This window comes from Sphaerodactylus townsendi, linkage group LG10 (assembly GCF_021028975.2).
Source record: "Sphaerodactylus townsendi isolate TG3544 linkage group LG10, MPM_Stown_v2.3, whole genome shotgun sequence".
NCBI lineage: Eukaryota > Metazoa > Chordata > Lepidosauria > Squamata > Sphaerodactylidae > Sphaerodactylus > Sphaerodactylus townsendi.
This window is the reverse complement of record NC_059434.1, coordinates 36,889,581-36,917,483: the sequence shown is the minus strand read 5'-3', so window position 1 is coordinate 36,917,483 and position 27,903 is coordinate 36,889,581. Positions and strand designations below refer to the sequence as shown.

Below are 27,903 nucleotides of genomic sequence, written 5' to 3'. Positions count from 1 at the left end.
AATTATCAATAGATGAACTATCAATAAAACAGTTCATAAAAACTACAATTTCAATATTAAAAATTACAATAAAATGGTAGCATCATGTCATCAGATCCTCAAGAACATCAGATCCTCAAAAATTACAATAAAATGGTAACATCAGATCCTCAAGAACAAAGCAACCAAAGCATGTACTAACGACCTAGACTCTTGTATGAATGTTTGCTCATCCATCTGTTCTCTTTTCCACCGCTTGTCGGAAAGTGCTCCTAATTTAATTTGCATATCCATCAGCAACCTCCCTCCAACTGCTGGTCCTGTTCTTCATCAACCCAGCATGATATGTTTGACTGAGGCATGGGAAGTCTCATTTTTCTAACGTCTGGAGATTTGATCTTCCCTTGAACACTCTGAATTTGCATTCTTCTGTGCAGTTTGAACTGCGGAAACTTGCAGCTTTGTACTTCTCTCCCGAACGTTTCTAATCTGCCAGCGGAACTCCTTTTCCTGCAGCGCTGCCTTCAATAGAAGAGCCCACTCGGGAAAGAAAATTACAGTAAGTGGAATCAAAATGTGAACGGTGAAATCAAAAGCTTGCAGTTTTGCAGTAAGAGTCCCTGACCCCGGGTTTCTGCGTGGGCCATACAGAAATGAAGCTAAAAGACTTTGGTAATATATAGAAGCATTGATCATGTGAGGTGTGATGTACTCAGCCTCTTTTAGCATTAGCATCATTGGTTCAATGAGGTGTAGAAGTAGCATTGAAAGTACCACATAAACAGGGCAACCCACAGAACTGTGCTTGCCATTCATTTCTTTGTTCTTTTTGCTTCTGTGTTGAACAGTGAAGAGGCTGTTGCATCACATAGTTGCTCATTGATCAGCCAAGACGAGTAACAACTTTAGGCATGAAATTCAGCATTCCCACATGACTGGGGTGTTGTTGACTGTAAAATGTGAATCATTGCATGGAAAAAAGATCCTTAAAGTCTTCTTTCTAGCTCCAAGCACTGTTTTTGGATGTGCTTCAAAGCATCTGTTATTTGGTGTTTTCTTCTATCCATGACATATTTTCAGCATGCTCCTTCATCTTTTCCTCGCCCACACACATACTTGTGAAATTGAATTATTATATCTCCACTCAGCTTTCAGAGGTGATAGTGGCACTCCCAGAGGAAAGCTGGAGATTTAACAAAACACACGCACGCACACACACACACACGTACACATGCAAAGCTTCCTTGTCCATATGCACAATGTTACATTTTTACATAATTCAACAGCTACGAATGCCAGTGACTTTAAAGGCTTCTCCACATATGCTCCTCATCTTTAGCATAATGTAATAGAAGGGTGTATGTTGCAAACCTCAGATGTCCCGAGAAAGCACTGCTCTGCATTTGTGTGATAGTCACAAATATCTTTTTCTTCTCTTCCACTCCTCAGGCATCTCCCCCGCTACTGAGATTTAAATCATAAGCTCCTTAGATCAGGAATCTGTTATTAAGGATGCTCAGATGCTGGTTCGGCTCATGTCCTGTTTGCCATTCACAAACAGGGAGCCAATATTCAAGGGTCACTTCAACTATCTGTTGATCAGTGTATGGCTCTTCTACAAGCTAGTTCACTGTATTCCTTTCTAACAATGCAGTACAGCATAAATGGTATTTTCCTGAAGCAATGGCCACCTTTTTCTCTGTTGCCTTTGGAGCTTTTTTTTTTTTTAAAAAAAACAGTGATTGCTACTGAGCTATTGCAACCTAGTGCTCTAACAATGTGTTGACAGGATTGCTGAAGTCCCAGCTTTCATATGAAAGAAAAAGGAAAGAACCATACATTGTTAGATTTTTGGATTGTTGGATTGCAATAGCACAATAATAATTACTGATTTGTCAAAACAGAAACCTCCAAAAACCTTGTAGTGACATGGCAGGTGAAAAATGCTGGGGAAATGGTGGCTTGATGTGCAGACGTAGACACAAATAAATAAAGGTTGCCCCCCTGCCCCCAATCCTATTCTTCAGTGTTCACTTAAGCAGTCCTTAGTTAATGACAGCCAGTCTGCTTGGATCAAAAGAACTTTGAACACCTATAGTTCTCAAAGACCCCCCCCCCCCAGTTTTCCTCTGCTCATCTGTAGTGGTGGATGTACATGTGGAAAACCATCATATGGAAAGGAGCCAATAGTGTATATCCACCAGCACCTTCATTTACCTCATTTTACACTGTGGCAGGCCTGCCAAGGTCAATTCCCAGTTAGCTGTGCCTAGTATTGTAGTACACAGATAAGAAGTAATGTAAACAAGTAGGCTGCCTATATGAGACATCTCCCCAGTCAGCTGTCTGACTTCTTGTTCGATGCAGAGAGGGGCTATGCAGAAGGTCCCAGGTTCAACCTCCAGTTAAAAAGGGCCAGGCAACAGGTGACATAAAGGACCTCTACTTGAGTCTCTGGAGAACCACCGGCCGTCTGATCAAATAATACTGGCCTTGATGGACTGATGGCCTGGCTCAGTATAAGGTCTGTGTGTGTGTTTGTGTGCATTTAGAGCTTGTCTATTAGCCTGTATAAAATCCTTTCCCCTTCCTTTCCCCTTAGTCCTTCATACTCTGCTGGTGAGGCAGGATCTCTGCAGGGGCTCATAGAAAGTCACTCACCTCTTTCGGGAGTCTTCAGAGAGCTGAAGGGATATTGTAAGGTCTTTCTTTGTTTTGGTTTTATTTTGTAACCATCAGCTTGCCTGTAACATGTAAGGAAATGTCATTAAATGCCATATTGAGTATGCACAATGTGTCTCTGCTTGGGCACCCTGGTCGAATCTGAGAGCAGACTCTGGCTGGCCCAGCCTCAGAAAGTAAGACACCATAATAAACAGACTGTGTGATTAGCTCACATCTGGTTCTCCCCTTTGAACCCAACAAATTCAGCTCTCAAACAGATTTGACACAAAAATGGTTTCATCCCTACTTGTTACTCTATAAAATGTTTTGTACATTCATGATGTTTGCTATTTTCTTTACTGTCAAGTCACAGCCCATAGGTTTTCAAGAAAAGAGATGTTTGGAAGTAGTTTGCCATTGCCTGTCTCTGTGCAGTGTCCCTGGACTTCCTTGATGGTCTCCCATCCGAGTACAAAGCCAGACTAACCCTGCTTGGTTGCTGAAATCTGGCAAGAGTGTGCCAGTTCAGGGTGTTTATGATATATGTAGGTTTCATTTGTTATTCAATACATACCTATTTGGGGAGTGAGGAGTGAGGGGGAACTGCGCCCACGGCACGCGTGCCTTGTGCCCCTACCATGGTGCCCTCTGCCCCCACCCTACCCCGGAAAGCCCCCGCCATGCCCCCTCCGCTGCTCCACCCGAGACATTGCGCCCCACCCAGCCCTGTTGACGCTACACCACTGGGTGGTTCACAAACCTTTGCTAAAGCAATAACCCTAGGTATGTTATTCTGCTGTGGCTGGGGATGCTCTGATGTCTAGAGGCAGCTTACACAACGTTTATGGATTTTCTTCACTTACAAGGCTTCTTTAGCTCTGTTAGTGGAAAGAAGAAGAGTTTGGATTTCTTTCCCCCTTTCTCTCCTGTAGGAGACTCAAAAAGGCTTACAATCTCCTTGCCCTTCCCCCTCACATCAAACACCCTGTGAGGTGGGTGGGGCTGAGAGAGCTCCGAGAAGCTGTGACTAGCCCAAGGTCACCCAGCTGGCGTGTGTGGGAGTGTACAGGCTAATCTGAATTCCCCAGATAAGCCTCCACAGCTCAAGCGGCAGAGCTGGGAATCAAACCCGGTTCCTCCAGATTAGAATGCACCTGCTCTTAACCACTACGCCACTGCTGCTGCAATCTTAGATTCACCAAGAGACATGCATGAATCTATCCTTCACACTGAAGTGAAAGGGAAACCCATTCATGCAAGAATTCTGTGCAGGCACTATGTTTAGGGCCTGAATTTAGATCCTTTTTACTAGTATTAAACCCATACATCAGTTGTCTGAATGCTACAACTGGTAAAAATTTTAAAAAATTAAGCTGAGTGATAGGACTAGAAACAATACACTTAAAACCATAGCTTATGATTTTAGTCATTGTCATAAGTTTTGAGCAGTGACATCTGGAAAGTGGAAATCACTCCCCTTTCCTTGTTCACTGCCTCCCCACTAAGATTTAGTCAACATAATTTTTATTGTTGACACATTCCCTTTGCCAGTTTAGAATATGGATATACAGGCATCTAAAACACAACTTGTGTCTGGGAAAACATTCTATCGTATGGTTTGTATTTTTCAGGATTTGAAACATTGACTATTAAAACAAATAAACAAAATGTGGCATTTTTATTAAAACTTACCGAGGATACCACTCCCTTGAAAAGTTCTTGTGGTCTCTGGTTTTATCGAGAAACATGTGCCATGTTATTGAAAAATGCTGCATTCTAGCTGTTCATAACAGCAAAATGTTTTCCACATCACAGTTCTCATGGCAAAAGGCTGGCTTTCTTTGAGAGGAATGCATAGTATGTGTGTGTCTGTGAATTATACTACCATGCTGCTCACACATCTTCCAGGTGATATACAGAAGTTTTCTGAGCCGCTAGTCCATATGAGCTGTTCTTTTTGGCTTGTATGATGGACTCATTAAAATAAAAGTTGCTGAAACTGAAGAAGGCAAGCTGTGATCTTGAAGCCTTCCCTGAAAATCAAACTAAATCCTAAAAATGCCTGCTCAAAAATGTTGAATTGTTCTTTGTAGGTTTGCTAAACTGAGAGCAAGTGTTGCTACCTGCTTACATTCTCTGCAGAGCTACAAATCTGTTCATGCAAAGCCTATAAATTAAATGAAGCCTCATTTTCAACCTGAGAAAACAATGTTACCACAACACATTTTGTCTACTCTAAATCTGTGAACCACTTAAAAAAAGGATCCAACTGCTTTACCCACCCATGTCTTTCCAGTATTCACTTAATGGAAATGTTGGAACTGTGAACTCTGTTTTGAGCTCTTTCTTGCCACTGAGCAGAACAGTAATGGTGTGTTTACAGCTTTGAGCCATTCTGCTTGATCTGGAAATGGCTAGAAAACACGTTTGGCCAGTAAACCCCTTCAGTCTTGCCATGTGTGTTCCACATTGTGCCTGATGGATGCTTTGATGTTGCTTCCCTGCACAGGCATAAAGACATGAGGACAGAGTTTTTTCCCAATGCAGTGGTTTGCAAACTTCCATAGGCTTCTGTTGAAGAAGACAGGTTGTAACTGTATAATGAATCAGAGACATTAGAACATTAAAGGTATATGGAGGCTCTCCCCCCTCCCCCCCCATGCATTAGCACTCTGCAAGCAAAAAAAGAGAATCCAGTTGAAGGGTAATAATTTTACTACATTTATTCTTGCAATTTCCCTCTTTGATAGATTAGACTCTGGAATGATGATTTTTGTTTTTTTTTACCAGCAAACATGTTACAGCTTCAGTCAGCTGGGAAGTTTTCTTTCCATTGCAGAAGACTTTCCAGTGGATTGGCCTGGACTTTGATCCACTCCTTAATGAGCAATGTCCATTCCTTTAACTACTTTCAAGTCCAGTTGTATAACGTTCAGTGAGATGGTTCCGTTCCTGCAGAAATACAAAGGAATCTTCTAGCACCTTTAGGGCCAACACTATAGGGCTGGAGCCAGCCTGAATTTTCTAGTGGCAAAATTGAACTTTCCTGTCTCCCCATTCCACTACAGTCCATCTCCAGGATATCTTGCTCCTGAGGTATAAGGAACCGTGAGAAACAGTGCTGCATTATCCATAAGACTGACTAGGCTGAAGCCTAGAAGTCCCACAAGGACTAGGGGCCAATCTTTTTTACTTTTTTTGCTGAGGCAGTGTTATCAGCTCCCTGGGACTCCAATGCTTAAAGGCACTTTGCACTCAGCTGAGGTTTGTTTTGAGGCAAGGGGCGGGGGGGGGGGGAACAGCAGGCCAATAGCACACTAGCATCAGGGTTGTAACATCATGCTGCTTTCTCCCTTATTACACCTCCATGAGAAATACAGTCTAGTCATGACCTTGATCGCGTGTGCTCAAAGGTTCCCACAAGCTGTTGGGACCAGCCAAAAACAGTTATTATTTATAATTTTTTAAAAAAAGAACAAATGACAGCCAACACGTAAAAGCACAAGTCAGGATTTCAAGAGACAAAAGAAAAGGAAAAAAGATTTCTCTGTAAGAAAAGAGGTCAGAACTTCCGGTATGAAAATAGCTCTGGGTGGACCTGTCCGGAGCTGCTCCAGATAATGAAGCTCAAATGTGCAATCCTGAGGACTGCTTAAGCCTCTCTGGATGAAGCAGAGAACAGAAAACAGCTGCATGAGTCACCCAGGTGATCTCCTCTAAGTGTGATCACAGGGAAAACACCAACTGTTGTGATCCCATGGAGTTGGGAAGCCAGAGCAAAGCGGCATTGCCATCTTGGCTAGTTTGAACTACTGATCTTCCCATGGAAAGAAAAACATTCAAGCTGAGTACCTCTGAAGAAATGAATGAAAATTGAAAAAGATTCAAAGGGGAAGTCCAATCACCACTGCCAATAGCCTAAGGGAAAGTATAAGATCTTCCTAAAAGGTACCCAAATGATGGGAAAAGGGAAAATTAATGATGAGGAACCAAACACTGATATGATTTTAAAATAAAAAGGGCTTCCAGTAGAAAAGATGTTGGACAGTATTAAAAACCAGAAAGACTCCTCATCCTATCTCCTTCCCAACTGGCATGCTGCCAAAACAAAGACCAGAAAAGAAGAATGATATGTCACCAGCTTGAAAGAGAAAGGAAGGGAAGTAGCCTCTGTCTGTGTAAAGACTTGGGTCCCTTCTGCACATGCAGAATAATACACTTCCAATACACTTTGCAGCTGTGCTGAATAGCAAAACCCACTTGTAAACAATTGTGCATTATTCTGCATGTTCATCAAGGAGTACCTGGAAGTCCCAGGCCCAAAAAGCATCAGGCTGGCCTCTATGAGGGCCAGGGCCTTTATGACCCAAGCCCCCATTTGGTGGAACAGGCTTCTGAGGGGACTTAGTGCCCTATGGGACTTGAAGGAACTCCACAGGGCCTGCAAAACGGTCCTGTTCACCCAGCTTTTCCATCTGGCCAGCTGGGGAAACTATAAAGTACCGGTATACCATCTGTTGCCTCAGCCTCTCATGGGCTTAGTGGGAGGGGTGGGCTGGCTGCCATCTTGTTTTATCTGTTTATCTGTTATATGTTTTATTTAACGGACCTTTTATTGAAATATTGTATTGCCGTTGTGCTTCTTGTACGCCGCCCTGAGCCCTTCAGGGGAGGGTGGGTTACAGTATAGATGTAATAAATGAAATGAAATGTGCTGAAGGGGCCACAGTTAACTTTAGCAAGCTGTGGAATCAGCGACGTCTACTGAACAAAAATGGCAATTACAAGCAAGAGCTCAATCATGGAAATTACAGAGTTGTCAAATAATTTGAAAATAATAACCACCAATCTGCAGAGTCTTAGGCCCCTTCCACACATGCAGAATAATGCACTTTCAATTCACTTTGCAGCTCAATTTTACTGCGCAAATCGCAGTAAAAATCCACTTGCAAATAGCAAAATTCACTTGCAAATAATTGTGAAAGTGGATTGAAAGTGCATTATTCTGCATGTGTGGAAAGGGTTTTAAAGTAGAAGTGGACTCCATGGGTGATGCTGCTAGTATAGATGCATAACTACATCTGTCTTTTAATAGTAATTAAAAGTATCCTGACACCTGTGTATTGCAATAAATCATATTGACTTCAGATTCAAGAGACCTGAAAAATGTAACAGATTTTTTTTAAGGGACCAAAGGAAATCGATTCTCACCCTGCCCTTTCTTTCATCCCTTTGCCAGGATGATGAGTGCTGAAAAACTGTGATCTCATGGTCAGGTTGGTCTGATGATGAGCAGAAGGAAGGTGGAAAGCCGCAGGGACTGGAAACAGACAATTATCTGCACAGGCTTCATATAAAACCTTCCCACCTAATTTATGATGTGCTTCTCCAAGCTGAAGCTGCCATCCAAGCCTCATGAAGAGGATGAAAGACAAAACCTGTTCTACATATTGGGGTAAACCACTTACAGTCTGAGTCTATACATCATGTGTTTCATGGAAGATCAGCAAAGCTTCCCTATGCTAAGGAGGTTTCTGATTATAACTAACTAAAGTGGCTCTTCATCTTCATTTTTTATGGGAGATTGCTGTTCAGGTTTGCATGTTCTGTACAGACCACCATTTGGGAGATGGGGGTGGGGGATAATGGTGGTGAACAAAACCTCTTGCAGGTATCACTGGCCTTCTCTTGTAGCTTCACTCACACATTTTAACTAGTTCCATTTACCATCAGCATCACAGATACACAATTAATACAATACAATAAAGTACTTCGAAGCACATACAGGAGTATTTTTCCTTCACGACAAAACAAACGTAGATTGTCCTCGTACATATGGAATTAAAAGTCCAGGTGTTCCCTTTCAAAAGCCTAAGCAAAACCCTTGACTTCCTTTACATTTTTCTGAAAACACATTTTATTGGTTGTTGTTGTTTTTGATTCTTTAAGAATATAGTTGTGGTGGTACTCCTGTAAGGACTTCTGACAGCTGCCTTTTTATTTTGTGGTTTGATCTGTCAAAATTCTGTGAGGCAGAGAATTACCGAATTTTACATTAGTTTATCTAAAAGAGGAAGGTGCTTGCTTCAACTGGAATCATTATGGGTCCTTTTAATTAACCTGATAACAGTTATGTACATAAATAGCTGTTATATGAATTCTTTTATGATTAACTTTCATTTTGTTGTTTAAAACTAAATTATATAATGGAAAAAAAACATTGGGAGTCATTTGTTATGTGCCATTTGGCCTCAATGGATAACTGGAAAGAGCATCAAGGAGAGACTATGTTGATGGTTTTCCAGATCAGTTTTAAGAACCATTCTCTTGCATAGGAAGATGGATGGCTCTGCATGCAGTAGAGTACAGCATGTCCTCTAGGACTCAGCTGCTGAACTGAAAGGCCCTCCTATTCCTCTTGTACTTCTTGCTTGGTTTTTTAAACAACAGAGTTGGAGCGTTCAGCAATGGAAGTTTCCATAGCAGTTTCAAGAATTGAAGCTTTCACTAGCAGAAGTTGTGTTCGGTAAAAGAAATCTGGCTTTTAGGCTTTCTTACGAACGAAAACTTTTGTTCTTTTCTTCTGAAATCAAAAGCTTGATGTCTAGAGTGGTGTCTAGAGTGTCTTGGTGTCTAGAGTGGATTCTGCAGCTCATATTTATAATGAATTGCAATCATTATAAATGAACTCATTTATAACAATTGCAACTCATTATAAATATGCTGTGTGGAATCACTCTATAACAGCATTCTGGAATCTGAAACTGGCAAATTCAAAATTGATTGTTCTTAGGGGATTTTGCAGGCTTTGAATTTTTTACAAACACACACACACACACACACCATTATTTATTTTCTCCTGTTGTCATTTCATTCAAGTCAAGATATATTGGTCACAAAGAACAGAAGGTGGACAAAATAATGCACTTTATTGACACAATTTAAATTTGGGTTGTATATTTAGTTTCATTATATTCATCAGTTGCCTTGATGGAGTTCTGTGAAATTCAAGAGCTCAGCTTGCTCCTGTAGCAATCTAATTACGGGATCCATTTTGTCCCAGTCCTCAAGGTATAGAACTTGACTGCCATGAGGAGCAGCCACAGCCAGCCAGCTGCTGTGTCCTGTGTGACCCAGCTACATGGGGCAGGAATGTCAACAACCACATACATACCTGAATGCTACTGGCAAAGGTGGCTTCACCCTACTTGCAACCCCACTGGCACCTGCTCTCTTTCTTACTATCTTATGTAATGGATCAGCTTACTATCTTATGTAATGGATGCTGGCTTTAAATGAGGAAGAGGCAAGTTCAAATCGCTCCTCAGTTACCTCAGGCTAATCATGATCAGATTAACTTTGCCAAGTTGCTATGAAGACAAAAGCAAGCTATATATGTTCAACCACAAGTTTTACACAAAATTATGCCAACATTTTACTTATTTCTTGCCGTATACCTGATCAGCCATGATGGTGGCTGGCTTTCAAGGAGAAAGAAGTCTCCAGGCTTGCCAATCTGCAACTCTAATTCTCAATGAGGTAGTTTACAATGAACTACACAACAGGTCCCTGCTGGCTGCAAGTCAGGCTGCAAGTTCTCAGCAGTTAATGCACATGTGGGAGGATGTACCACTTCAAACTGCACACAGAGGCTAAAAGGAGAGAGAGAGAGAGAGAGAGAGAAATCCAAGGTAGAAAACTAGATGTAAGAGGCAATGTGTCTCTCCCTGACACTTTAGCTTTCTATGGGAAGGTTTTTGCTGTGTTTGCTTGTTTGTTTAGTGAAGAACATTTAATCCTATAGCCCCTTCCACAGCCTGAAGTGTTGACCCCGCCCCCTCGCCCCAAACCCCCCCCCCCCCACAGGCCTTGACGCTATCCTAGGCAGAGTTGGAGAGCTTAAACAAAGGAATTACCACACACTCTTCCCTAGGCTGAGCTGTTAACTCTGAGCCTTTTACTGCAGTCAGCTCCTTGCTGCCATAAACCCTGATTTGCAGAGGAACCGCATGAGGAGATATTTGTTTTGTTTTGTTTCCCCGGCGGAACCCGTGTCTTCTGGTATTTGGAGCAATTATATCATTTTCTATGGGGACGATCTGTCATCAGCTTCTGCAAACAGCTTATTCGTCTTCATTAAGGCTCGGGCGATATGTCATTCCGGAGAGAAGGAGGGAAAGAGGAAGCCAATTTGGCTGGGATGATCAGTGAGCGGGGTCACGCTGCTAACGGAAGGCTCCGTGGGTGTGAGAAGGGGTGAGGCGTGGGCCCGGGCCAGGGGTGAGCCTGGTGTCAATAGACTCTCCACCCCTGGGAACCGAGCAGCCCCCACCCACCCATCCATCCCTCACGCCTTCGCAAAGCTTCGCTGCCGCCCAATCCAAAGCCTGGAAAGGAGTGAGGCTTCCTTATGAGGAGTGAAGGGGGCTACTTCTGTGTAAATGGGCGGGAATGGACTGCGGCAGCAGCGTTCAAACAGAAGAAATAGGCTGCAAACCAAGTCCCTTCGCTTGGCTAGAGCATGAATCCGGTTACACCAGCGTAGTGTAGTGGTTAAAAGCAGGTGGACTCTCATCTGGAGAACCCGGTTTGATTCCCCACTCCTCAAGAATGGTGGACTCTTATCCTGTGAACCAAGATTGTTCCCCCCACTCCTACATTTCTTGGCCTAGTCACAGTTAGTTCAGAACTCTCTCAGCCCCACCTACCTCTGGTGTCTGGTGGGGGAGAGGAAGGTAAAAGAGTTTGCAAGTCCCTTTGAGTCTCTTTACAGGAGAGAAAGGGGGTAAATCCAAACTCCTTTTCTTCCTCTTCTCTTTAAACAAGCCTGAGATCCCAAAAGACAACCTCCACACGCCCCGCCCCGCCCCCCCCAATTGGACTGCCTTCTTCTAAGGCAGGGGTAGGGAACCTGCAGCTCTCCAGATGTTCAGGAACTACAATTCCCATCAGCCTCTGTCAGCATGGCCAATTGGCCATGCTGGTAGGGGCTGATGGGAATTGTAGTTCCTGAACATCTGGAGAGCCGCAGGTTCCCTACCCCTGAATCTAAGGGAAGTCTGATCCCTGATTTCAAGACCATTGTCAGACATGCAGAGAAAGGGCAGCGAACCCATGTTACAAGGAATTCACCCTTTCGTTCCACGGGTCTCTTAATTCTCATCCCGATCCCACCACCTTTTGAAGTGTTCTGTTATGTTAACATTTCATTTTATGCCTCGATCCTAAACTAGTGGGACTCATTTCTGAGGCACGCACTGTTGCACTGTTGCCAGAATTTCGTAAATCGCAGCATCTCTCTCTCTCTCTCTCTCTCTCTCTCTCTCTCTCTCTCTATATATATATATATATATATATATATATATATATATATATATATATATATATATATATGTACATATATATGTACATATACACATACATACATTTTGAAGGTACAAAATGAAGAAAAAGGCCGGACAAAACAACTGTTGGTTCTGTAAAACTTCTAATAAAAAATATAGCTACCAATTCACAGACAGTAGGATCAGAGTTATCTAACAAGAAAAGAAGTCTACGGGAGTCTGACATTTCATTTGCATACTTTCATCTGTATACTTTTGCATACTTGGGGCAACAAAATAATTGGTGGGTGAGAGTTTCAATTAGCCCTTCGTTGCAGGTACGCACCCTTTTGCTAATTTCTAGGTTGTTAAATCTGCCACATAATATGGCAGAGGGGAAGACATTGAACCGAGCAAGTGTAAGTGCTCTTCTTTGAAATTTGTTTTTTAAAATGCAGAAAATAAGCCATCCTATTCTGTTGGAACGGAATTAGGAAATATAAGGGTGAGCATGTTTTCCTGGCAGCCACGGTTAGATCCCACAGATGTTGTGGCGACAGGGTCTTTTGAGGTGATTACTGGAGTCCATCCAATGCATTTCCCATTCAAATCGCTCTCTGGAGAACCCCTAAGATCTTCGGAGTTGACAAACTCTGTGGTTTCGAGCCCGGCTTTTGGCGGAGCCAAAGTCTTCTCGGTTCTCTGCCGCTGCTCTTCTAAAAGCGAACAGTGGGTGGCGCTCGAGTTCCCTCGCGTCAACCCGACAGAGGCTTAGGAGCCGCGTGTTGCGGGTTGGCAGAAGTCTCTGGCAGAGACCACAGCTAAGGACAGCTGGGAGATTTATAAGGAAACAAAACACAAAAGGCAAAGACTGCAGTCCCAGCAGATAACTGTTATTAAAAATTGTTAAAATTTTTCTTCAGATTATCTCTTTCTCCCCCTCGCCCTCTTCTTCCGCTTCTCCTTCTGCGGTGTGGGAGCTGAAATTCGAGGAAATGTTGTTCTTGGGTCAACTTAATATATAAAACCCGTGAGAAGAATATATGCAGTGGACTGGGATTTATGCAGGCTGCGATAGCAGCTCGGGTTTGGGGGCCGGCGGGGGTGTTGATGGGGAGAGCGCTTTGCATTCATAGGATGCAGCCTTCCCTCGGCTGAGGTGTAAGTTTGTGAATTATAGAGGAGAGAAAGCAGAGCAAGACCAAACGGAATAAATAAATCAAAATTGTGAAGATTCTGTACGCTTTGGAACCATTTAAGAATAAACCCTTCCATGCACTCATAGACTGTAAAATTGTAGACGGAAGCGCTTCAGGGTCCAGGCACGTAGAGAACTGAGCAGGTCTACTCGGAAGTAAGCATCATTTTAATCAATAAGGCTCTCTCACAGGAAAGGGCCCTTAGGACAACAGCCTAACACACTTGGATTGTTGTATTTATTTCCAGTTTTAAAGTCACATATTATATGTGAATAAGATCTCCTTAGAACACTAATTATTTATTGTGCACTGGAATTTGTACTGGCTTATTCTAAGTTTTATGGATGGTCTATGACTCCCGTAAATAAACTTCTTCACTTGGAAGAGGCCCTTCACTTGATGTACATACAAGGACTTGGGGTGGAAATATTTTTGCTACGTGTTGGGAGGATTCTTACAATTTATTATTCTGTGTAACACAGAGATCGGCCATTGTTTTGCGAGTTGACCGGTTCTTTCCCCCACAATCCTTACATTTCCCAGGGAAACTGTTCTGAGATCTCTGCCCACCTTTCTGCCCCGCCATGGAGACATTCTTCAAAGAGATCCAGCAAGTTTCGTTTCCCCATCAGCTCGCAGCTGATTCATCGGGAAATTGTCACCTCAGTTCAGCAAACTGTCACCTCAAAACCCTGTGCAAGACACTCCCATATAAAGTCACATTTTACGCCAAGAACTTCCAAATAGTGTCTCGGGGACAGTTTGCCACACCAAGGGCCACGAAGCTGGAATTCACCTTTTCTTAAGATCCACCAATAACCACACGATTAATGTGTTGCCTTGATCCTAAGAACCTCGCAAGCTTCAGGCTAATAAAACTAGCCCACTATAACAGCCGGCGTGAACCTTTTGAAAACAAGTCAGCGGAACAGCCAGCAACTGGAACATAATATGATTAGGAATAGGAACATCTGACCCAATCTCCTGCACTCCACTTCCGCGCAAGGATGAAACGGCGGAAGATGCGCCTTGTCAATTTCGCTTGCCTTTCTGGAAAAAAAAATGCGGAAGATCTTACTTTATTAATTTCGCTACTCAGCCAGACTAACTCGGGCTATTTGGCGTCAGGAATGACCCAACCAGAAGCCCGGTTGCGTCAATACCAGTCGGACAGTCCCAGGATCAGGAAACGAGCTGAAAGTGATGAGCTGGAGAAGGAAATCCAAATCCTCTTTTCAGTACTGTCTGCCAGGTTTTCCTTTCATCAAATCTCAGCCAATCAGGGCGGCAGATGCAAAACCGAAAGGAGCTATTTGGGGGGGATGGGGGTATTCAGCTCAGAGGTTTTTATAAAGTTGCCTCAAGTGTGTGTGTGTGTGGGGGGGAGTTCAGAGGATTGCCGGTCATTCTCAGGGGTGAACATTTTCTGAAGTCTAACTTCCTCGGACCCAATCCAGTGCATCGACTCACAGGTTCGCCTTTCTCCTTGGCCCCTTCTGCACATTCAGAATAATGCAGTTTCAGTGCACTTTGCAGCTGGATTTTACTGTGCAGAATAGCAAAATCCGGGTGCAAACAAGTGTGAAACTGGATTGAAAGTGCATTATTCTGCATGTGTGGAAAGGTCCAAGCTTGATGGCCTTATCAGAGTATGTCCTGAATTGGGGACACTTTGCACGGTGGACATTTCAGTGTCGTGGATAATAGAGACCTTTGTTCTGGACGCATGGCCTGATTCTTGTTTGGAGAGCTGGCCTGGTGGGCTTAGAAGTGCAGAAGCAGCCCCGATTTAGATCCCCATGACTGGCCAGCTGCTTGGATCAACTCTCTCCTACCGGCATCGTCAGTACAACTGAAGCCCCGAGCAGCCTTAGGAGTCAGCATCGCTGGGCGAGTTGGGGTTTATTTCCGAATAAACCGCAGCAGATTGAACTCGGCTGGGCTGTTTCCCAAACCAGTTTAAAGGCATTAATTTTTACCTCCTCGTAAACTGGTGTAGCTGAATGGGCGCTCGCGTTGTAAAAATGACCCCAAACACCCACGCTTACCCTTCAAGACCTTTTATCTGCTGCTACTCACGAGTCAAGTCCCAGCGATTTGAAGCGCAGGGCCTTTGGCTAAGACCTCCACCCTCCTTGAATATCTTGGGTCGCTCCTTTGTTTCAGGGCCTCTTTGACTAGCCCAGGGGTAGGGAACCTTTAACACTCAAAGAGCCATTTGGACCCGTTTTCCACGGGAAAAGAAAACACATGGAGCCGCAAATAATTTTTGACATTTAAAATAAAGATAACACTGTATATATTGGGTTTTTTACCTTTTACTCCGCTCATTCTGAGAAACGCATGGATGCGCCTGCCCTGCTGCCTGCAGGGCGGGCAAGGATGGGGCTGGCGGCTCAGTTCGTGGAGCCGCAGTGCAAGGGCAGAAGAGATTGCTCACATGCTGACTCTTTGAGCCAAGCCAGGGTTCCCCTACTCCCTGGACTAGCTCCAAGGCTTCACGGCCAAGAGGCACGATGCATACACCATCTCGGGCGTGGCAGTCAGCCTTCGAGCAGGACTTGACGGAGGCCGCGCAAATATGCCAGTGGCAGAGATCTCAGTCCCCCCACGCCTTTCAGAGCTAGAAACAAACTTCAGCTTGGAGCCCACAACGGGCCTGTGTGAAGATCCCACTCACATTTTACTTACAGCGGCCCTTTCCGCACATGCAGAATAATGCACTTTCAATCTACTTTCACAATTGTTTGCAAGTTTGCAATCCACTTTCACAATTGTTTTGCTATTCCGCACAGCTGCAAAGTGCATTGAACGTGTATTAAAACTGCATTATTCTGCATGTGCGAAAGAGGGCAGCATCCCTAGGGAGTATTTCTGCCTTGCGCGTCCTTTTTCTTAGTGAGCGATTACTGCCCTTGAGGTGCGCTCTGCCCGCAAGAACAGGATCAGACCCAAAGAATGGCCCCAAACCCATCCGATGCATGCCCGTGAGCCTGAAACACCCCACCAACGTGCTTGCAGAAGGAATACAAAAAAGGTACCCCCCCCCTTTTCAGTAGTGACACCCTGATCCACAAACCGAGCAGCCCCTGTTTCAAAACCACCTGGAAGTTTCTGCCAGGACACCCCTCTACTCCCCTCCACCTCTGGCCTATGACTGTAAATAAACTTAAGGAACTGTTCTCTCCTCCCATTTCAAGGTTAATATAGAATAATGTATTTCTCCCAGCTCTTCTACAGGGCTGGTTTAGCAATTCTCCTATGTCGGATAGAATGTGTCCATATTGTCCAACTCTTATCGAAACACCTGAACATATTTTCCTCAGCTGCTCAAAATGCAAGCTTTTTAGGGATGCTTTGTTACTAGGGACCATATGTAACAGTTCTCCAAAAGCGAGTATTGTAAAACTACTGAATAGTAATGATCCTATGGTGCTAGGGAAAACAACCCAGTTGCTATTGCAAGTCCTGATAGTAAGAGGTGTCTAACCTATTTTGTCTTGATTTATTTGTGTTTCCCTGCTGTGACTTTTCTGGTATTCATGCCTATAGAAGGTTCTGTTGTTGTTATTGTAATAAAGAATTTGAGGAAGGCTTTTGTGTGTCTCAAAAGCGGGAAGGGGTTGTCTGATAAGGGTATAGTCATATTATGTTGCTTGTGTGTATGTGTGTGTTTCCTCTTCATGGACTCAGAAGATTATTGACATTTGTTCCGTTTGTGAAGTGACATTTAAATGTCACCAAATCCAGTTTGGTGGGTGTTTGAGTGGAAACCAACAAAAGCCGGTCTGACCCTTGGAACCGACCAGTCCTCAGCCTTCTCTCCCCCCCCCCCACCCCATTATTATGGCATTATCTTCCTGTGGGAGTTTTAAACCGACTGCAGGTATTCTCTGTCTGATTTTCACACACTCTTCTTTGTGAGCTGGATAGCCCGGAGGTTGGTAGGGTGCGAGCCGCTCTCTTCACCTCACTGAGTCCTCCTTCCTCCTGTAGCCCTGCAAGGGGACATATGGTGTCATATGTCCTGGGGCGTCCGCCATTTAGTCATCTGGGGGGCAGAAAATCACTCCCACACTTCTAGCCTGCTGCCTGGCTGGCTCTTTCCCCTGGCTGGCCTGGTGGTGGGCCACATGTGTGCTGCCTGGAGGGGCGCACTGCGCAGACTTGGGAGCCCAAACTCTCTTGGGCACAGCTTGTAGGAGCCACCCCTGGTCAGGCCAGTTACCTGGCTGGAGGCCTCGAAGGGCCTGCTGCTCCCTGACCCAGGTCAGAATCCTGCTCAGGTGTGGGGCTTACTCCCAGAAAAATGTTCTTAAGATTGCACTGTTAGTATGATATGATGTTGTGATGATCCTGACTTAATTGGCCTATTTGATATTCATTTCTAGTTTTAAAAGTCCATACCTCCATTTAATGGTCCAACATGGTGTGTATAGAATAACTGTTACCAATGCAACATGTCTCATTTGGTCCATACAACAAGCCGTGGGAAATGGCATTTTGTTCTATCCTACATGTTACGGTTTTTAAGGGGATAGATCCCAGCTCCTTCTCACTTGTTTGCTTATGCTTGTATAGTACAAGAATGCTGGGCTGCAGCTTTTCCAGAGACTGGGAGATATATGGGCGATATCATTTTGAGATCGCTCGAAACATTCACTCAGCATGTGAGTTCTGGTCTCCATATCCCTGCATAGCCAAGTAGTCTATAACGACATCTTTAGTAATTTTGTACATTGTTATTTTTTTGCCACTTATCAATAACAAGCCACAGTTACATAAAAGTTTAAGTACAGAAGGGTATTGTTTATATCCACATTTTATTGAAGAGCCTATCTAGATTGTACCGTTAATTCCAGTGGGCCTCATATCCAGATTAAGAATGAGGATTTGGAAACTTGGTTCAGGCATGCATGTGGTTTATGTTTGTTTTTGGGTGTTTGCAGTTGCTCCTAGTAAACTTGACTGTGGCAGCTATGAAGTATCAGTAACATTAACACAAGTTGTAGTTCTAACAATATGCAAAATTGTAAATTGTATTGCACAGCCAGTCATGAATCAAACCACTGAGAAAGTTAAAGAACACCTGGAAATGTGCATGTTTTTGAATACATTTCTGTGCTCTTCTTTATAATAGAAGAAAATTAGTTTTTATGGCTTCTGTATTGTGAGATTTTTTCATGAGTTAACTTTCTTCTTTTAATGAACTGAAATCATTCAGGATTCTTTGTAAAGTAATTAAACGGAAAGCTGAGTGAAATGGCCCCTATTCTTGTGACAATTCTTGCAACTTCTGAATAGGGGCCGCTCTTTAACAACTTTTAGTGATACCGCCAAGAGTGTAAACATGTCCATGGAGTTGTCCCATTGCTAGGGCTTCACTGCCATGCTGTGCTGCAGAAGTTTCATTGTCCCCGCCCCCCACCTTCAGCATAGCAAGATGGTAAATGCCACCCCTGTGTTGCTTAGGCAACCAGATTTATGCTATTTTGTTATAATGCATTTTGAATGCAGGAGATTGTTGTATTGTGATATGACAAAAAAGATCAGTTGCCTTGGTAATGGGTGTGATGGGGGGGGGGGACTTCAGTTAGCTTGTTTTCTTCTCACTGGCTCTTAACCACATTTAGTTGCCTGTGTGGCTTCATGATGATGTACTGTTTGCTACATGTGATTGCCCAGAGAGTTAGTGTATCTTGCACCTTGGAAGTTTCCCTTCTGTTAATGTTAATATATGAAAATTGGCAAGGCTGTAGTAAAGGGTAGAAGGGACTTCCATACTCACTTTCACCCAGTGGAGCACCCTGTCCTCCCCAGATGAAAGCATGGTGACTTGCCTACCTGGTGTGAAGATTGTGATCATCACATTCTGTCTATACCAGGGGTAGGGAACCTGAGGCTCAAGAGCCGCATGCGGCTCTTCTGCCCTTGCACTGCGGCTCCACGAGCCGAGCCGCCGGCCCCATCCTTGCCTGCCCTGCAGGCCGCAGGGCGGCCGCACCAACTGCTCGCGGTCGGATGGGCCGCGCTCGCGCCATGGCTTCCGGTCACTCTGTTGGAGGCGGGGAAGCGGAAGGCAATGGCAGGGCCGAGGCGCATCCATGCTGCCTTCTCAGAATAGAAGAGCGAGGAGTAAAAGGTAAAAAAACCCCAAATATATATAGTGTTATCTTTATTTTAAATGTCAAAAATTATTTGCGGCTCCAAGTGTTTTCTTTTCCCTTGGAAAACGGGTCCAAATGGCTCTTTGAGTGTTAAAGGTTCCCTACCCCTGGTCTATACTCTGTCTTAGAAAAAGATGTTAGTACGGGCAGCTGAGGTGTAGCGGCCGAGAAAATTGTATGCTTCTGCATTAGATTATAGTCTCAAATGAATATGAGAATTATCAATCATTTTTTACATGCTACTCTTGTCAAAACCATTATTTTGTGCATTATTGAACATGGTACTTTGATACACAAGCATTTATAGTTCATTGAATGTTGTGCAGGGAAAAAAAGCAGGGCTAAGAAGGCTCTAGGACCTAGCTGGAGCATTCTATAACAAAGAAGGTCCGGCATGTTGAGTTCTGTGGTGAAGGAATATACAATCCTACTAACATCTTTTTCTGAGACAGGCTATAGATAGCTTGATAGTGCTAAGGAGGAGTTAGCAGTCATGCTGGCCACCAGTGCTGTAGAAATGGAAAATGGGGCCCAGGGAGAAATGGCAGCTGCCCCCTTCCAATAGCCCTCACCTACCTTTTTAAAGCTAAAAAAGCAGCCTGCTCCAGTCCATGGGGGCTGCTGTGGGCTGCGGAGGCTGCTGCGGGTCGGAGGCAAACTGAGGCAGCCTGTGGGGAGGGGTGGGGAGCAATTCTCCACCCCCCATGCCTGCGCCTGGGGCGTTTGTTTCCATCCTGCCCCATGGGCCGTGGTAGCTCCACCAGTGCTGGCCACCATAGGGAAATATTATTGTGTAGCCCTGGAGGAAGAAGGTAGGTTATTAGGCATAAAATTAAAGACCAGAATCTCAAAGATGGCATCCTTAGAACTTATATCAGTTCCATGCACAGATCCACTGGATAGACATAGATCAGGGGTCTCAAATCATGATGAGGAGGTGATGCCAGGAGGAAAGGCTTAGATTTGTTAGGCACTGGGGAACTTTCTGGGACATGCTGATACTGTGTAAAAAAGATGGGCTTCACTTGTATTCTCCTGCATTGGCAAGTTTGTTGGAGATGCAAAATGCCCTTCATTATTGCGTGAAAAGCAGTTGTTCCACAATGGAGTACAGACAACCAAAGAAAAAGGAGAGTGGAGCAGAAGGATGGAAGAGACGAAAGTTGGCAGTGGAGGAGGCAAAGAGATCAAGCCAAGTCCTCTTGACCTTCCTTAAGAAGCCCCAATCACCTTCTTTAATGCACTCTGAGGAGTCACTAGGTCCTTCAACAAGTTTCTTAGTAGCACTGGTTAGATCTAGTGTAGCATTCTCAGAAGCAGAGAAGGACATGAAGATGGCTACATCAGAGGGTGTTGAGATGACGGAAGATGAAGAGACTTTACCTGGGGAGACAGAACCTGTGGAGAAAACCACTTCCATGCTCTAAATCCTCCTGGACTCCCCCACCCCATCCTCAGAAGACTTTGCTGCAGGCAGCCAAGAGTGTGTGGGGAGGGGGAAACAGAATAGGGTGAAATTGGGTGCAGACAAATAGTTCTGATTGACAGTCCTGCAGTCCAATCTCAAGCATGTTTGTCCTGAAGTCAGCCCCAGTGTCCTCAGTTGCACCTTGAAACAGCCAAGATTACTGGTACTCCTAAAGAGCTGCAGCAGTGGTTTTTTCCTAACATGGGAAAGGTGGCATGAAGATTTTGGGGCTTCAGTTGCCAAAGTGTCTGGGTTGTCTCTAGTTGTTGGTCCCTTTGGCCTAGTTCAGGTTTCTTCATTACATCCAGTGGGGGAGGGGGAATGTAATGATGTTTTAAGTTGACCCTGGAGGGCGGGGTTATTTGTTTGCTTTGTTTTTGTTTATCTGTATTGCATTTTGAGGACATTTACATTTTATACATCTTCTGAAGTTAAAAAATGATAGAAAGAAGGAGGTACTGGGAGACAGAGGGTGGTTGTTCATGTGGCTTTTAGGACAATCAGCTTCGTGGTTCTACTCAGGCGGGAAAATAAATTCTTTGGAACTGAAGAAGGATCTTGATGCTACTCTGACCTTTCCAGGCTTGGCTAAGTGACTAGACTGACAGAAATGAAACCTAGAAGTGGGAACAATACGAAATAGAAATAAATGATATCAAACCACACCCCAAATATGGAATTGTTTTTTTAAAAAAACCCAACCCATCAAGACAATTTAAATAGTGTTGAAAGATTTAACGACCTCCAGATAGGGACCTGTTCTTTGTTTCTAAATTATGCTTAGCCTGTGATGTTTCAAGTGGCCAGGTGACGTGATCGTAGCCACGTGATATTCCTTTCCAGTCCAAGATACAACTGGGAGTAAATTCTACCGGACGTAAACGCTGCTAATCCGCCTTAAAGTATAGTCTGTGATTTGAGAGGTTACGAACTGCAGGTAGGAAACTGACAAGAACGGCATGAAAAAAACAAGAGATCTGTCGGGAGGAGACGAGAGAGGGTTATCTCGCCTTTCTTTCCCCCTGCAGAGGCCATCTCCCGTCCTGCTTAAGAGCAGCACGCATTTCTCAGGAGTTCTCCACAGTTCACACGATCCTGGAGTTCTCAACAACGCTTCAATCCACAGCATTTTACAGTGACAAAAGGCAGTCAGCGCTTCTGCTCAATGCACAGCTATTCTCCCGCCTCCTCCCCGTCTGCGGGGCGAAGCGGTTCCTCATCTTCGTATTGTTTGGATTTACAAACCAGAACTGAGCTAGAGATGGGAAGATATTGGATTCCGAGCTCGGCGCTCAGCCAACAGCTCCAGAGAGTTGATTTCGGGTCCGCTCGAAAAAAAATCAACAGAAATATTGGGAATTATGTCCAAATAAATATGCACAGCAGCGTGACTGGAAACTGGGCTCCTTGAATGCGCAGATGTTCGTTTTTCCGCGAACTAAGGTCCAGTTATAATGATCACAAACGCTTTCCCCTTGGGCTCCATTCTTTGCCCGCCTTTAACTTGCACGTAGGTTTCAAATGGAAATAGATTTTTGACGACAACAACAATATCAAAAAGTTTTGCTTTTATAACAGCACCTGTAACTGTCCCACGACCTGACCAAGTTTTATCAGCGCGGAGTCAGGACTTGCGTCAGCCGGCCACGACTTGATCCACTCACAAGGCTGCCCGGCATTTAGCTGATGCAGACCTCGGTTAAGCAGCTACCGTCACAACTGCGGCCTCTCTCGAAGGGAGCTGGTGAGCAATGGCTTCCGCTTAACCTGCTGCTCACTGGACCAGTTGGGATTCTTAGCCGCTTGCCTGAACGCCCAGGTCTTCCTGAAGTCAAGGGCAATTCTGGCAAGCTCAAGATATACAAATGGTTTTACAGGTGTTGTCTAGCGGACTGGGACTTTAATGTCTGTCTGTCTAAACGTTGTTTAAACGTTTTTTAGGTCAGCAATGTCGGAGTAGAGGGGATTTCCTGTCTTGGCTTGACTGTCTGCAGCACAAGTAAGGTTCCCTGCTCTGTGCGGTGAATGGAGAAAAGGAGCGGGCCTTTACTTTACACTGTTGGTTTAAAGATGTTCTGTTTTGCAGTTTTCTTCTTTACACCAACTTATCGGCGAGTTCCCCACACCACCACCCCTCAGCCTGCCTGGTGTGGGAATGAGTCATTGTGTGGGACGAACACAGAAATTGGGGTGCTGAATGGCTAGTTTAGGCTCTTGACCTCTGCACAGCACCTCACCGTCTCCAAATCGGGGCCCTCCTGCCTTCGCACAAGCAACGCATGCAGGCAGTGAACGTGTGAATCAGTTCTCCACGGGGACAGCGCGGGAGCTTGCAATAAGGGGGGCTCTTAGAGCCCGTTTGTGTGAACAGGAAACTGAGCCGGGATTACTTCCAAGCAGATGATTTCACATTAACAAAAAGGGAAGGGGGATCAACTCCTCCGAAAGTCAGCCCAGTTAATATCCACTTGAAAGATCCTACTCTTTCAGTTTAACGGGCACCTTGATGTTAAGCACTCCTGCTCGGATTAAATGCCATTAATTTCGTTGTAGCTCGAAGCCCCGTGTGATTTCAAAAGGATTTACATCCGAGCACGTAAATCCGAGCCCTACCCGCGGCAGCCCTGCTGCTGCAAGCTGGTATTTCCAGCTGCTTCACTTGCACGGACTGCCTGTCCCTCTGGGCTCAGCCCGTCCACAGAAAGACCTTGGATTTAATAGCAGCTGAGGAATAATTACTCAATCGCCCTGTCGACCGTCAGCCTTACTGTTACCCGAGGAAATGGTCTTAAAAGGCAAGCAGCTTGGTCTTAGCTGCCTTGTGGACCGGATGGTACCGACTTGATTTCTTCGCAATGCCTGCAAAAATGTTGGGAGGGGGGTACAGAATGTGGGCCTACACACAGCCCACACGTCACGCACAAAAAGCTTTAAAGGTCGCATTGTAAATTAGCTGTCACCTCCTTAAGGCAAACCAAGATCGTTCGGGATCCTAGAACCCTCCGGGGGGGGGGTTAGAGGGGTAGAGTGGGAGGAGATTTCATGTTTTGGATCTGTGAAGAGGCTGGACTGCTAAGGGGATGGTGCGGCGGTGCGAGGCTGAGCCGGAGGCCCGGGGGATAGTCGTTGGGGTGGGCTCCAAATTGTTTACTGTTTCCTTGGGAGGCCACCAAAGACCCCTGCAGGCTCCTTGGAGCCAGGGACTTTGATGAGAGCCCGGCTGGACTAGGAGCAGAGCTCTCTGGCTCTGACCCGTCGGCCGGAGCCACTTGGGAGGTCTGCCCGCTTTACGCAGCCACCGCTAACTACTCCCAACCAGAGACTTCATAGCCCAGCTCAGGGTCACAATTAAAGGCGAGCGCTTGGGGAGAAAAGGTTGGAAAGGGGGGGGGGGGCTGAGAGGGAGAGTCTAGCAAGTAAAGCCCTTCCATTCATCCAAGGCCAGGCAGGCCAAAGCCCTGCTCCGCCCCACCCGACAGTTTAGAGGGAGCTTTTTATGGCAAAGGAGTGTATGGCAGCGTCTATGGGGCTCCTGCCTCCCCTTTCAGCCATGCCTTTTGCAAGCGACCCACGGCAAGAAGGTAGAGTAGCAGACATCCTCTGAAGCAAGCGCTACTGAGTGCCACAGACGCTGGATCGGGCGAATTGAAAACAAGATGCCCCAAAGCAACAGTTTGCCTGCGGGGCGGGAAATGACCCCATCCGCCTTGTTTGGGGCCGGAAGCGGGTCTCCACAGAGAGCTACTTGGGCCTCAGTCCGCAGAAGTGTTCTTAGGGCTGCACTGTACAAGTCTGATGCGTACCTTTATCTCAGACACAAAAGAGACAAAGTCTGCTTGGCGGCAGCTTCGCACAGGTTTTGTGGAAACAGTCAGTCACGCACATGCACCGATATTCTCCTGATTTGGACTAATGCCAATGACTTGGGATGATGCTTCAGCTAGGGAAGAAGCTCAGCCCCTATGTCCGCTGGGATCGCTCCAGATCCGGGCTCATTCAGATCTCATTCGGGATGCCAATAAAGCCTTTCTTTTTTGTACTGTGGAAGGCTTTCACGGGCTGTATGGCCGTGTTCCAGTGGCCGTGTTCCTAAACGTCAGGAGAAAATGCTACCGGAACGCGGTCATACAGCCCGGAAACCCCACAACATCCTTTTCTTCTTTGCTTTGTCAATTTTACGACTCGCCCGCAGCAAAATCCCCAAAAAGGCCCGATTCTGCTTTCCTTGTTCAGCCAAAGAAATGAGTTAAAACTCTTGAACATTCCTCCATTTCCTTTCTTCTACCGCGAAGCGAACCAAGCTAGAGAAACGGGCATCTCTTCAGTTTACTTGGGGGTGGGGGTGGGGGTGGGGGTGGACCGAAGGAAAGATAGACACATCCAGGGGTTGAAAATGAACTATATATAGACTGTGCGATCTTACTATGTTTCTAAGTCAAGCCCACGGAGTACAAAAAAGAATTCTGCACAACTTGATCTGCCGCCTCCCTCCTTTAGTTGAATTGGGGGGGTGGGCATTTCTGACCTGGACAACGGGGGATGGGGGTGGCATTTTAAACCCTGAGCTTTTCTGCAGTCAGTGCCCCACTCCAAGCCCTGTTGCCCGGCGGCTACACTTGAAAGCCCGGCTGGCTGCTTGTCTGAGTGTCCGATCAGGAAAGTCCAGCGTGACAGGGGGCTGAGTTTTTATCCCCGAGTAAGCGCAAAGAAGAAGCGTTCACGACATAACTCTAAAGTTCTGGGGGTGCGAAAAGTACAATGAGGCGGCACTCTTACGCACATTTCCTAGGGACTAAGTTCCACTGAACTCGGGGATTTCTGAGTATGCATGTTTAGGATTGCACTGTCAAACAGCCATCCGATTACTTGGAAAAGGTCCCACTGGATGCCGTCGGACTCCCACCCCCCCTCCGCCCCACAAATAAAATGTTTCCAGGGAGACCTCAGCGTATATTTGCAACGGACGCCCACTGGACTTACTTTCAAAGGCTCTGAGGATTGGGGAACCAGAGGAACAGTGCAAAAGAGGGAAACGATTCCGCAAATCTACGCGACAAAGCCAGCGCTGAAGTTCGCAGAGTCGGAGCGCTGAGAAGGTTTCACAATTAAGAATACTTCCTAAATACTAAGATGTTTCCAAGGCGTTGTTGGACTTCGAGTTCAGTAAAAAAACAACAACCCACCACCCTGTGCTTCGGGGTCGCACTCTAAGGGGGTAGGACCTGCTTCGAGCAAACTCGCTCGAAAAAAGCCCCTCGTTAGTCTGGATAGGATAGGAGCAATGACCCGCTACACCTTCACAGCTGCTGGATTGGGGTGCTTCAGCAGCCAGATGAAACAAAGGCCGGGCTCCTCTCAGCATGTTTACTTGGGAGTAACGACATCATATGATGTTTTTCTAATCCACGCCCTCTCTGCCCCACCCCCTAGATCAGGAACTGCAAAATACTCCTGTGGTGAGAACGACTGCCAATCACGACTGCAACCCAAAGCATGCACATTTCCAAAAGAAGAAAAAAAACCCAAAATGATGATAATAAACATGACTGAAATCAAGAGGGTTTACTCTCGAGTAACAGCCGCATCCGGCTTTCCCAATTCTCAGCCTGCACACGAGGTGGTCCTTGAATCCTTCTAGGAAACCCCACTGGAACAAGCGCACGATCCCAAAGCCGGCCCTCCCTCTGGATCTCACTTTGGGGGGACTGGAGCTGCAGTGGAGGCGACTCCCCCGCCAATCCGGCGGGCAATTCGAACCGAAGCGGGGTCGGGGGGCTGCAGTCAATGGGTTTTGCTGGATTTTAGGTCAAGGACTCCCTTAGTCAGTGGATTCCGAGGTCAGCCCTCGGCTTTAGCACTTGCTCTCCCAAGGAGAGAAAACAGACATTCCTCCATGTGGCTCCAGTTTCCACGGGGCAGAAGCAAGGAGCGAGCCCCCATCCAATCCGGATTTGCATTTTCAGAGCTCCTGTTTCTGGATGCTGCTGCGAAACTGGGTGATCTCAGGGATGAAGTGGAGAGACCAGACTCTTAGGATCTGTGACTTGTGGAACCCATTCACCCGATCCTCCCCCTCTTTTTCATGGGCTTGGCTCTGAGCTCTTGCTCCGGAGCAGCAGATCAGAGCGCAAAACACGAGCCCTGGGGGCTGCCTTTCCTCCCCCCCCCTTCTCCAGGCCAACCCCCTTGGGCCTGTGCAGAGCCGGTGGCGGCAGAGGGCGGGAGCCAGGAGGTGAAAGGCCGCGGGCAGCCGAGAGGAGCAGCCGGGCAAGGCGAAGGGGCGGGGGGTGGTTACCTGGGATCTCCTGCAGGTGGCTTTCCCGGGCGGGCGGCGATCTCGGGGAGCAAAGCGGGAGGCGGCGGCTGAGCCCCTGGACGCCGGCCGAGTGGTCCTGCGGGGAAGGCTGCCTGAAGACTAGACGGCGCGGGAGGACAGGCGGGAGGGCGGAAGGAGGCCAGGCCGAGCCGGGGAAACTCAATCTGCCTTACAGTAGCGCTGGAGTCTGGGATCTGTCACGGCTGACAAGCAGATTCGGCTGGGCACACCAGCCGCCTGCCTCCCGCCCTCCAGGCCCGCAGCCCGGGAAGGGAGGGAGGGAGGGAGGGGGCGGCTCCGAGGCCTTGCTGGGCGGGGGGGGGGGGCGCCCGGGCTGTTTGCGGACGGACAGCCCCATCCTCAGAAGAAGGCTGCGGGGACCGAACCCCCACCCCGCGCGGATGGTCCGGGGCAGCGGCGTCCTGGCTCCGGGCCGGACAAGGCCATCGGCTTCAAGACTCCCGGGAGAGACTTGCAGGAATGCCTGCGAAGACCAGGCGGCTGGATGAAAACCAGATTTGGGGAAAAACAGGGGGCGGGGGGGGGGCTCTTGCGGGCCGGCCGCTTCCCTGCCTCATTCGAGTCCAGGCTATTCCTTTGGGCCAGGAAAGTCGATCTCGGGCAGGGGGGCTTCGTCCTCCCGCACCCCGAGTCTTCTGCACATTCTCCGAGGACCTCTTTCTTGGCTGCCGACCGAACAATAAATCCCGCCTGCGATCCCTGACTTCCGGCGGCGCAAGGAAGAGTTTTCGAGGCTTACATCTTTTTTGCTCCAGAGTAGCCCAGT

At 46.3% G+C, this 27,903-nt stretch overlaps 1 long non-coding RNA gene across 4 annotated transcripts; it reads right to left on the bottom strand.

Moving 5' to 3' along the window:
• Window positions 1-27,903, bottom strand: LOC125440348. Of its 4 annotated transcripts, XR_007245675.1 has the most exons (5): window positions 27,096-27,903; window positions 5,431-5,595; window positions 4,336-5,214; window positions 2,641-2,723; window positions 1-1,785 (listed from the first exon to the last, which is right to left on the bottom strand). It is a non-coding gene; the product is annotated as an uncharacterized LOC125440348 (long non-coding RNA). The 4 variants fall into 4 exon arrangements; XR_007245673.1 differs by having other exon boundaries at window positions 1-2,723; XR_007245676.1 differs by having other exon boundaries at window positions 1-2,723; window positions 4,926-5,214.